General features: G+C 37.3%; 1 pseudogene; it reads left to right on the forward strand.

Annotated features, from left to right (window-relative positions):
• Window positions 1–637: 637 nt before the first annotated feature.
• Window positions 638–736, forward strand: LOC141622070 (small nucleolar RNA R71; annotated as a pseudogene).
• The last annotated feature ends 11,759 nt before the right edge of the window (window positions 737–12,495 follow it).

Here is a 12,495-nt window from a genome sequence, read left to right on the forward strand (position 1 = left end):
TTTATTGTAAGAGGGTTGGTTTTGGAATCCTTGGTTTTGGTTGAAAAAGGGTATTTGAGTAGGATTTCTCATTGGAGGTGAGGTGTATGTTGGTTGAGGATTTTGAACATTTTGGCTTTTATATGAGAATTTTGGGTAAAATTTGGTGTTTTCATTGTAAAAGTTGGAGTAAGGAGTGCCATTCTTGTATGCTTGGAAATCATTCACTTGCTCATTTGTGCTCCTACACTCTTGTTGATCACGTCCCAAAGTTCCACAATTCTCACATACTCCATTTGGCATAGAAGATGTTGACACCATGGCATTGACTTGTTGATGTTGCTTGGGTGATTGAGAGGCCTCATTCATCTTGGCTATGGCCTTGTCGAATTTCAAGTTCATTGTGTCAATATGGGAGCATAATTGGGCACCCAAATCGGCACTCAATTGTGTGACGGAGTCAACTTTATGTCTCCCTCCCCTAGTAGCTTTTCTTGGCCTACTATATTAAAAGTTGTGAACCGTCATCTCCTCTATCTTGGCCCAAGTTTGGTTATCATCTACCTTGGTGAATCTTCCATTAGAACCCATGTTGAGCACATTCCTAGAGTCTTCATACAACCCATTCTAAAACGGTTGGATTAGAAACGATTCGGTTAACCCATGATGAGGACAAGAGCGACATGTATCTTAAAATCTTTCCCGTGCCTCATATAGAGACTCTTCATCTCTTTGCTTGAACCCGGTGATTTGGGCTCTTAATATGTTGGTCTTCTCCGGAGGGTAAAACTTCTTGTAAAAGGCAAGTGTTAACTTCTTTCATGAATCGATTCCAAGAGTGGCCTTGTCTAGGCTCTTCAACCATTGCTTCGCGGTTCCAATCAAGGAAAAAGGGAACAATACCCATTGAATTTGATCTTGTGTTACCCCCGTTTGGCAAATTGCATCACAATAGTCACAAAAAGTCTCCATGTGTAGATGAGGATCCTCACTAGGCATCCCTCCAAATTGACTTCGTTCGACTAGTTGTATGAATGCAGATATGGCAATGAAATTACCGGTCAAGTGGGGTGGTGTTGGGGTACCATTAGGTAGGTTCTTCTCGGTTAGTACGGAATAATATGAGAATTTAAGCATTGTAGGTTGGTTTTGTGGTTGGTTTGCAATTGGGTTATCCTCTCCTTGTCATGCAAAAGGGTTGGTAAACTAAACACTATCCGTTTGGATGATACCAATGTCCACAAGTTCTTCAATACCCACAATTGTTGAAGTACCTCTAACGGTTCTTCTAATTTTAGTCAAAGTTCTCTCGATTTCGGGATCAATAGGCAAAGGACCGCCTTGTGATCTCCTAGACATGCAAAAAATCAAACAACTAGAAAATAATTAAAACTACCTTGAGGAGATTGACTTCCGAAGGTTAAAGAAGACACAACTAAAAATAACAAATGATAAAAACTCAATTGAATACCGTCCCCGGCAACGGCGCCATTTTTTACGTAGCTCTAGAATTGCCGACTATTCTATGCCCTCAAACAATATTTATAATCTCAACAAACTATTCTCAGTAGAGCGGTAAGTAGAGGTCGGATCCCAAGGGACGGGTATTGTTTTGACTTATCGGTTGTAAATAGCTATGTCTTAGTGTCACAATTTGGGTTGAGGTTGAGATTTGCAATTTAAACTACTTAACAAAGGAAAAGTAAATAAATGAAAGCAAAGCAAAGTAAGCAAATAGAGTTGTAAACAATTGATTAAAAACACTAGTGTGTCATGGGTTCATAGGGGAATCATGATGAGATCACATAAATAAGTTACATAGATGCAAGCAATTAATGTTGTAATGGAATCGAGTTAGTTTATATCTTACAACTCCTAGGGAGACTTAGGTCTCGGAGCCGAGTTGATCGAAACTTTACAACACCTACATCGACTTGGTTTTCCTTATTCAACTATATGTATGGTCTAACAAGCTTTGAGTTAGTTTATGTCTTACAAGTCTTGTTGAAAGGATAAGAGAATCATGCTAGTTTGTCAATCAAGCATTTCATCAACTATAACATATGCATAAGTTGAAATTACAAAAAGCAAGCATTCATATAAACTTATTAAGTATAGTTCTACCCCATGATTAACTCCCCTAATCCCCCACTAAATCTAGTTACAGAACTACTCACTCATTATCATGGAAAACATGTTAACAATGGTGTCAATCATCGTAACAAGTATAAACATGATGGAAAAGTAAAGCAATAAGCAATAATTAAGTAAGGAGTAAAAAAATTATACCAATCTTAAGATGAGCAAATGGAAAGGAAATAATAATAGAAGAAAACATTAATCTTAAGAAGAGTTGTCAATTCTCCAATAAAAACCCAAATAATCTTCAATTACCCAACTAGATCTAAGAATTCTTGAACAATAATTAAGGAAGGTGATAGGTTATCGCGCACCTATACAAAAATAAATACCCTTGACACAAATGAATGTAGTACGTAGGGGTTGAATTCACAGAGAGACGGGAGTTGTTAATTAGTTGTTATGGAATGAATTTTATCAAGGTCGATTACGTTTGGTTTGATGATTAGAAAATAAAGTGATATAACAATATATGATTAAAGGAGTCTAGGGGAGTCGGGTCACACATGCAAATGTAAATATATATTCATGTTAAACTCGGAAATAATAACATTGTCAATTGTTTAGGCTTAGAGACACCCACCTGACGATATTAGGGTCAACCATAGACCGGGTCTTATAGAAACTCTCGTTTATGACTAGGTCGTCCTACTACACATGCTTAGTCTAATCCGATCCGTGCTTCTCGACTTATAGAACGAATTAACAAACTTAATCAATGAATAAGGCATTTAAACAAAGATTAAACGTGACGATGCAAACATGTGATAGAAACAATTAGACAATATTATAACACCCTTGTTTAACAATTGCAAGAACTAATTATGCATTGTTTCCCTTATTCCCTGAACAATTGAATTACTTATGCATAATGAAAACTAATCTAATGACATACGAAATGATAAAGATAAACATACTAAGAAATAACAAATACAAGAAATGAAATTACCTTGACAATGGAAATAGAACTTGAATGTAGAAGAACAAATACTTGAAATGGAAATTGTAAATGAACTTGTAATATAAATTGAAATGCTTAAGGAAATTGTTTATAACATAAACGAAATGATAAAGGGAAACCTAATATAAACTAAACTAAGAACTAAAATGAGAGTACAAAAGTAGTGTAGAAGGTGTGTAAGAAGTGTTTAAGAAGTGTCGACCAAAGCTTCTATTTATAGGAGTGAAGGGAGTAACGGAAATAAGCTACAGGGGGGTAACCCCGACCGGGGCCACCAACCCCTATCGGGCCGTGACTTTTCTCATTTTTCTCTTAAATTCGTCTTAACTTTGCACTTATTGTTGATGCGGAATCCAATGCTTGTTTCTTAATGCGTCTGTCTAAGGCATCCTAAGCATCATTTGGCATCCAATGCTTGCATATGGCTTGGGCTTTTACTTGTATTTCATTTCTTTACATATCCACCGACTAAGATTGGTTTCTTCTTGCTCGGGTTTCCAAATTTCTTCCCAAAATGCCCCTATGCTTCCCGAAACACCTTTGTATGATCAAGACTTGCTCTTTTTAGCCTCGTGAACTCTTGTACTTGTTACTTTGACGGGAAAAAGCTACTAAAAGCTTAATTTCCTATAAAACACAATGTGAAACAACCAACCACAACTAGAACACGGAATTAGCTCACAAATACACTAATATAAGTGTAATAGTCAAATAAACCGAGCTAAAATAGGGGGTTAAAGTATATGTAAAATGGACTTATCAGAAGGATTAAAGTGTAATTAAGCTAATTGATGTCTAATCTCTCTCTAATCTCTAATTGACTCCTCTAATATCTAATTCACTTCCTCTAATCTACTTCCCTTTAATCTCCTATTACAAAGGAGTATTTATACAAGTACAAGGATTAGGTAACTAAGGGTTTAAATGACAATTAAGCCCCTTAAATGAAGTTTAACGCCTTGCAAGTCCTAGCTTGGGACGCACGACCTCCTTCTGATGGACGCTAATCCTGCACTGCGGGATGCTCGACCTGCCTTGGGGATGCTCGGGCTGAGCTTGGGGACGCTCGTCATGGTTCTAGGACGCACGTACTGAAGTGCAGTTTTCCTTCTTCTTTCATTTGGCTGCCCCCTAACTCGTGGGAGTCCTTCAGAGGTCATGGGGGTCCTTTATCATTGCCCATTTACTTGTTTTATTAACTTAGTCCTTTAGTATTGGTCTCCTCCTTATTGCTTGGTCGTTAGATGCGATCAATTTAGCTCCGTTTTGCTCCATTTTAGCAAGGCTAGCACTCCTCTCCTACCAAGGGCGCAAAACCTCATAGAATACACATAATAGAAAGTTAAAGGTAAGAAACTACCCTAATGCATGCTAGAAAGCATAGGAACGATGCTAGTTAGGGGACTAAATGTGCATAAATATGAGTCACATCACTTATCCTAGTGAACGTGAGATTGTCTCTTTCCACATCAAGCAATATTTGCTTGTGTCATAAAATTCGAAATCAAATAACTTGAGAATTTCACATCATTATGAAGTTTCTCGATCCATTTTGCGATTATGTGGCCTAAACGACAATATCATATTTAGGTGGTGTTTGAATCATTATTCTTACCTTTCTTGTCGTGGATGTTCACTACAAGAATTCCTGTTTCGGGCAACTTCAATTGGCGACTAAAAATGGTCGCCCAAACTCAGTTGCAGGCATTAGTCGCCAAATGGAATTCGGACGACTGATTTCACTCGCAAAAATTGGCGACTAAGTAAACAGTCACCAAATAAGTAATTGGCGACTGAGAGTAGTCACCAAAATGGCGACTGAAAGTCAACGTAGTCGCCAAAATGGCGGCTGAAATCCGTCGCCAATGGTTGACTTTCAGTCGCCAATTTGGTGACTACTGTGTCTTTAGTCGCCATTTTGGCGACTACTTTCAGTCGCCATTTATACTGGCAAATCAGTAGCTACTGGTTTGGGTGCTCTGTTTTGGCGACTGAAATCAGTCGCCAAAAATACATTTCAGTCGCCAATTTGTCTGGATTTTTTCATGAAAATTCAGTTTTCCTACCACCCATTTCATTGCCTAACCTGTATTTTCTTATTTCATTGCTCGTACCTGCATTTGTATTGCTACAACACCAATGCAAACCCAACCCACAACACGAATGGAACACCAACAACCAAATCTCATATATAAAATGAGAATAAATCCAAGTTTACAAGTGAACCACACAAATCCTAATCAAACCAAGTTCGTCACAAGCCTAGCTTACACTACCATATTCTTAGGTTTTGGGAAAGGGGCACCTAAATCAAGCTATAACAACCCGCCCGCCACCATCGTAACATAATCCCAATATGATGGGATGTGCACTCTTGGGCCTATTATTTGTCCTCACTTAAGCCCAAAAGCACAAGGCCTTGTTACTAAGTAGTGGGTGGAAGCCCTTATAAATATCTCATAAGCCACTCAATTTCCCGATGTGGGACAACTTCCCTCTCAATCTCTTGGGGTGTTACAAACATCCCCACTTAAATAACACAACGTCCCCATTGTGCCCGGAGGCTGACCGTAGCCAAGCCCAGAATCCTCCCCCGCTAGCTGGGTGACCCGGTACTCCTGACCACAGCACTACAAGAAAAACGCGGGTTAGTGACGGCCCTACCGACGGAAAAAAGAGGCCGTCAGAAAACACGGGTTACTGACGGATTTGTGACGGAATTTCCGTTAGTAACTTTTCCTGACGGATATCCCGTCAGTATCTATTGGCGCGTTGACCAAGTCAAAGGCGCCAAAAAACATGTGACGGAAATCCCGTCAGTAATTCCTTAATCCTGACGGAATATCCGTCAGTGGGTTTCACACGCAAAATTGGAGTACAGCTGGAAATTATTTTAGCCCACTGACGGAATATCCGTCAGTTTTTTCAAAATCCTGACGGAATTTCCGTCAGTGGGCCAAGATATTTGAATTCTGTGTTGATGACAGGCTGTCACAATAATTGGCCCACTGACGGAATTTCCGTCGATTTTGAAAAAAAACCGACGGAATATCCGTCGATGGGCAATAATTGTGACGTGTACAATCACTTAAATTATTGGTATATAAAGTGGACATCGACGGATTTTCGATCGAGAAAATAGAATCTTGACGGAATTTCCGTCAGGATTTCTATTTTACTGACGGGAAATCCGTCAGATGCCCTTATAAACTAACACACGGGAACACTTTCCCCTCACTTTACCAAATTTCCCCCAAATCAATTAAAAATCGTCAACCCTCCTAACCTCCTTAAAACCCGACACCACCACCACCCTCCTCCACTTCCGGCGCCACCACCACCACCACCAACATCACCACGCCGTCGCCATCACTATAAGGTAATTAACTTTATCTTTTTTTCCTATTTCCTTTATCTTTTTCCTTCTCCTTCATCCTTTTCCTTCTCCTTTTCTTATTTATCTTTTTTTTTTGTTAATAGTAGGCCGCCGCCTCCTCCACCAGCCGCCGCCACTGCCCCTTCTTTTTCATTTTTTTTTTGTCAAGTTAATTAGGTATTACTCCTTTTAATTTTTTTAATTAGTTTAATTAATTTAGATTATTAGTTATTGTTTTAATTGTTGTTGAAAAAGGGTTGGTGTTGATGCATGTTGACTTAGGATAGAAGCCAATGTTGTGACGGATGTATGTTGTTAATTTAGATTATTAGTTATAATTTTTTTTTAATGTATGCATGTTGACTTAAGATAGATATTTAATTTTATTGTTAAAAATTAGATTATTGTTAAATGTTAATTAGAATAGATATGAATTAGACTAGATATGTAAAATGAAAAGTAAATCATGTTAGTTTATGTTAATTGAAAAAGTAGTCATTGTTGTATGTTTTGTTTTTAATATTGTTAAAATTATTGTTCATATTGACCTAGTACCCGTTCAAAAATTACTCACTAGGAGTAATTTTTGAATAGTCCCTGTTTTGGGACTGTCTTTGTACGTTTTAAGTCACTTAGGTAGTAAACATGTGCTTGTGATTTGTTAATGAGAAAAGAGTTTGGTGACAATTCCTTTAATGTTCTCTAAATGCATATGTAGAGTAATTATTTATTCTATATTGTGTATTTGGAGAACGGATGGGAATAGCTGCCGAATTTTTTTTCTCATTAATAAATCACAAGTACATGTTTGTTAGTGACTTAAAACGTACATTGATGGGTTTAGGTTGGAGTGATAAGGACCCAATTCAAAGAAATACAATATTTATATTGGTTAAAATGTTAAATTATTGTTTATTATGCTTGATTTTGATTGTTGTTAGGTTATTATCTTTTTTAATGACATATATAAATGTGTAGATATATAATAACATGAAAAGATTAAACGGCAATGGATGTATGAAAGATTAGACGAAAAAAAGAAACCCAAGAAAGCATATGCAGAGGGGGTGAAAGAGTTTATTAAATTCGCGGAAGGAAGTAGTGAGTACAAGAATTTAGGTGAAATGAGGTGTCCGTGTAAGAAATGCAAAAACCTAGGTTTTAAAAGGAAAGCAGATGTTCAAATTCATCTTTGGTCGTATGGTTTCGCCGATAATTATTATGTATGGACATATCACGGTGAGAAACTACCTAGTACAAATGCTAGTGAGAATCCTTACCGTGAGTTCGTGGAAAATGCATTCCGTGATACTGTTGACCAAATTTCGGAGGATCGAATTAATCCTGATGACCTAAACGATGAAGAAATGCGATATGAAACCCCGAACCCCCAAGTTTCTTCGTTCTTTAAAATGTTAGAGCAAGCCGAACAGCCGGTGTTTGAGGGAAGTGATATGAGTTTGTTGCAAGCAATTTTGCTAGGTTGTTATCACTCAAATGTGAGAACAACATATCTCTTAGATGCGCTAATGGTTTTGTGTCGTTCGTTGGTGACATAATTCCAAAGGAAAATCAAATGGCGCGCAATTTTAATGAGATTAAAAAGTTACGAAGGGACTCCAACTTCCCCATGAAAAGATTGATGCATGTATCAATGGATGCATGCTTTTCTGGGAGGAAAATTCTAATCTTGAAGAATGTACAAAATGTCGTGCATCTCGGTATAAAGGTAAAAAGAATTCAAGTGGGAGGCGAATTCCATGTAAACCAATAACTTATTTCCCGCTTGCGCCAAGGTTACAACGACTATATGCAACCAAGCACATAGCAGGTGAGATGAGTTGGCACTACAAAAACTCTCGATTAAGAGAAAGGGGGACAATGGCACATCCAAGTGATGGAGAATCGTGGAAGCATTTCGATAAAGAGCATCCATATTTTGCAAGTGAACCCCGGAATGTTAGGCTAGGTTTGTGTACGGATGGATTTCAACCTTTTGGGCAGTTTGGGACGAAATACTCTTGTTGGCCCGTGATTGTGACTCCGTACAACTTACCTCCTTGGTTATGCATGAAGAGACAATTTATGTTCTTATCTATACTAGTTCCCAGTCCTAAGAACCCGAAGTCAAATTTAGATGTTTTCCTCCAACCGTTGATCAAAGAGTTGAAACAACTTTGGAAAATCGGCGTGGACACCTATGATGTCTCTAAGAAACAAAATTTTCAATTAAAGGCTGCATTAATGTGGACGATCAATGATTTCCCGGCATATGGCATGCTTTCTGGTTGGTCCACAAGTGGATATCGTGCCTGTCCTTATTGTCCAGAAAATGATCATAGATCTTTTTGGCTTAAAAATAGCAAAAAGGTTTGTTGGTTTGATTGTCACCGTGAGTTCTTAAGACCTGATCATCCTTTCCGCGACAATTGTAAGCATTTTCTTAAAAACAGAAAAACTGAGAATCGCATAGCCGCATCGAAACTAACGGGTGATGAAGTGTGGGAATCCGTAAAAGACTTGCCTAAAATAGTTGATGCTTCTGATAAAGAATTGAAAAGATTGAAAGATCAGAATGAAGGTTGGTGGAAACAAAGCATATTCTGGGAACTTCCCTACTGGAAAACGTTGCTGATTCGACACAACTTGGATGTTATGCACATTGAGAAAAAAAATTTTGAACAACTTATCAACACCATCATGGATGTACCAGGTAAAACTAAATTTGACCCTAAGGGCAAAGAAGACTTTAATGAACTTTGCTATAAACGGACCACATCATCTAGGTTTGTTTTATCAACCGCGGAGAAAAAGGCTCTATGTGAGTGGGTTGCTAATTTGAAATTCCCGGATGGTTATGCTTCAGATTTGAGTCGGTGTGTTGACCATAAAAAGATGGTGTTACATTCCATGAAAAGTCATGATTGTCATGTCTTTATGGAACGACTACTCCCCGTTGCCTTGAAAGAGTTGCTCCCGACAGGTCCTTGGAATGCAATAACTGAGATAAGCCAATTTTTTAGAGACCTGTGTACTTCTACGATTAGAGTTGATTCTATGGAACGTCTGGAGTCAAACATTGCGGAGATAATATGCAAGTTAGAGAAGATATTTCCCCCTTCTTTTTTCAATTCTATGGAGCATTTGCCTCTTCACCTACCTTATGAAGCGAAAGTTGGAGGACCTGTTCAATATCGATGGATGTATCCATTTGAGAGATTTCTTAATCATATAAAAAAAAGATTGGCAACAAAGCTCGGGTGGAGGGTTCAATATGCAACGCTTTTTTGTTAGAGGAAATTTCAAATTTCTGTTCTTTTTATTTCGAAGATCACATTAACACAAAAGCAAAAGACTTAGATGTTGGTGTAAATTCCGATGACCAGTTGAAATCTAAGTTACCTGAGTTATTCAATGATGACATGGGAACTACAACCGGGAAATGTATACAGAGGTACTTAACTGAGAAAGAGTATGAAGAAGCTCATTTTTATGTGCTAAGGAACTGTAGAGATTTTTTAGAGACTTATGAAAAGTAAGCTAATACTTCATCATTACTCAATTGTTTTTTAATTATGAAATTAGATCGAATTTATAGGTAATTAATACATAACTAAAACATGCTTTCCCTACTTATAGGGAATTTGAGGCACATATCAAAATCAATTTTCCTGATGTCACATCCTCTGATGATGTTTGGGCATCACATGACAAAAGTTTTCCGAAATGGTTCCGAAATCAAGTAAGTGATGATACATTTTCTTTGAAATTTAACTATACATTTAGATTTCTTATTAGATATTGAAAAAAATATAACAACTTAATTAACATTTTTTTATTCATAGGTTCATAGATTGAAGGATCGTCTAATAATAGCTTTAGCATTGGGTCCTAGTAACATGGTGAAGTCTTGGAGACGGTATTCCATCAACGGCTAAAAGTTTCGAGCTTTTAAGGAGGGAGTTGATGTTTCGAAGTCTACGTTAAGCAATGGGGTTTCTGTGAATTCAACTGAAGGGTTGGACTACTATGGAACCCTAAATGAAGTAATTGAGCTTTCTTATTATGCCGAGCAAAGGGTTTATAGGGTTATATTGTTTAAATGTGATTGGCTTGATAATTCCCCACAAGGACTTAGTATCCATAAGGTTTATGGACTTGTAGATGTAAACGAGAAAAAGAAACTTCGTGGACATAACCCATTTGTGGCAGCTTTTCAAGTCGATCAAGTTTGTTATGCTCCTTATCCAACCATTAAGAAAAGTAATCAAGGTATTCAGTGGTCCGCGGTTTTTAAAACCAAGGCAAGATCACAAGTTGATGCTCTTTTGAAGAAAGTGTCTTTCAAGAAGATGTGGTTGTGAATGATCACTCAATTTCACCGATTTTGTTGGAAGATATAGAGGATGAAGATGTATACGAAGTGACAGTGGAAAGAGGTCATGGGGAATATGACAGAGACGCCAGAGAAGAAGGGGATGAAAATGAAGTTGAAGAACTTATTAGATACGAAAATGAGGAATCAGAGGAAGAAGTAGGAGTGCTTTTTTCAGAAGATGAACCTATTTTGATTTGTAGTGATAGTGATAGTGAGGAGGACTAGTTGTAATTGTACAATTATTAAACATTCAATAAAATTTGCCCTCCGTTTTTTATTACTTGTCGTTCTAGGCTATTTGGTTTTTTGTTTTATACATGTCGTTTTAGCTTAACATCAATAGTGTGTTTTAATTTCCAAGGTTTGGTTATAAGAAACCTCTCAATTCAGCCAATAAAATGCATTAAAGAAGAGGCAAGTGGTAATTAGTTCACAGTTTTTCATAGTTAGTGTTTGTTTCAATTGTTTATATATACCCTGCAGAAATGGTTGTTTTGAACTAACGATTTTTTCTTTGAACTAACAATTTGAATTGTTTTCATGCAGTGATTATGCCGAACATTTTTCGTCGTGTTTTTGGGAGCAATAGTAATGCAAATGCATCTCAACAAAATCGGGAGGACGACGTGGTTGAGAATGAGGACGATCCTGAACCTCCATCACAGAGACAGGAGGAGATGCAGGTGACTCTCTCATCGGCCAGTGCTCGGCATGATCATTATTGGTAAGTTTATGTTAATTTCAAATATTTCAAATATGTGGAATTTCAAATATTTCAAACTTAACATTTACAGTTTTAATTTCAAATATTTATGTGTTTTTCAGGTGGGATGACGAACCAATCAAGAAATATGTTACTTGGTCGTTCACTCGTAACACGAGATGAGTACTTCACTAGGTGGGGTGAAGCGAGTAACGCACAAAAGTCGAAGATGTGGAATTACTTTGCGGTAATTATGTTTTTCAATAATAATTTTCTTAAGTTTATAATAATTTTCTTAAGTTTATAAGAATTTTCAAGTTTTATATAACTAATTTCACACTTGTTTTTGAAACAGAGTCATGTAAGATCCATTGATCCTGAGTATGATCCTATTCCTGAGTGGCAGGCGAGGGTAACGAAGCGGATTACCACTCTTATTAATGGACTAAAATATAACAAGAAACCGCCAAAGTGGGTGCCTGCTAGTTGGTTGGAGAACCTTAGGAATAGGCCAAATGATCCTACTTTTGCCAAACATTCGAAAATCAACACGGCAAATAGGAAGTCGGGTGGGAAAAAGGGGAAAGCATTGGGCACCCACACTCTTGGTCAGAAGAGTTGCTCCGATGCTTTCAAGGAATTGGTAAGTATTGTTTATATTGCTTTTAAAAAGCTGTTAATATATATGATTGACAAATATATACTTGATTTTACTTGTTTCCATACTAATTTCAGGGTCAAGAGGCCACCCCCCATAAGATGTTCATGAAGACGAAGAAAAATAAGAAGGGCGAGTGGGTTAACCCTCGAGCGGCTGATATTGAGGTAAATTCTTGTATTTAATTTAATATTTATTTTTATTACAAAGAACGATAATCTCTTTCTTATAAAGATAGGTATATATATATATATATCATTTCTGACGATTTTCTCTTTTTTCAGCGTGATTTCCAAGCGGA

The sequence above is a fragment of the Silene latifolia genome, chromosome 1, assembly GCF_048544455.1.
Source record: "Silene latifolia isolate original U9 population chromosome 1, ASM4854445v1, whole genome shotgun sequence".
NCBI classification, from domain to species: Eukaryota; Viridiplantae; Streptophyta; class Magnoliopsida; order Caryophyllales; family Caryophyllaceae; genus Silene; species Silene latifolia.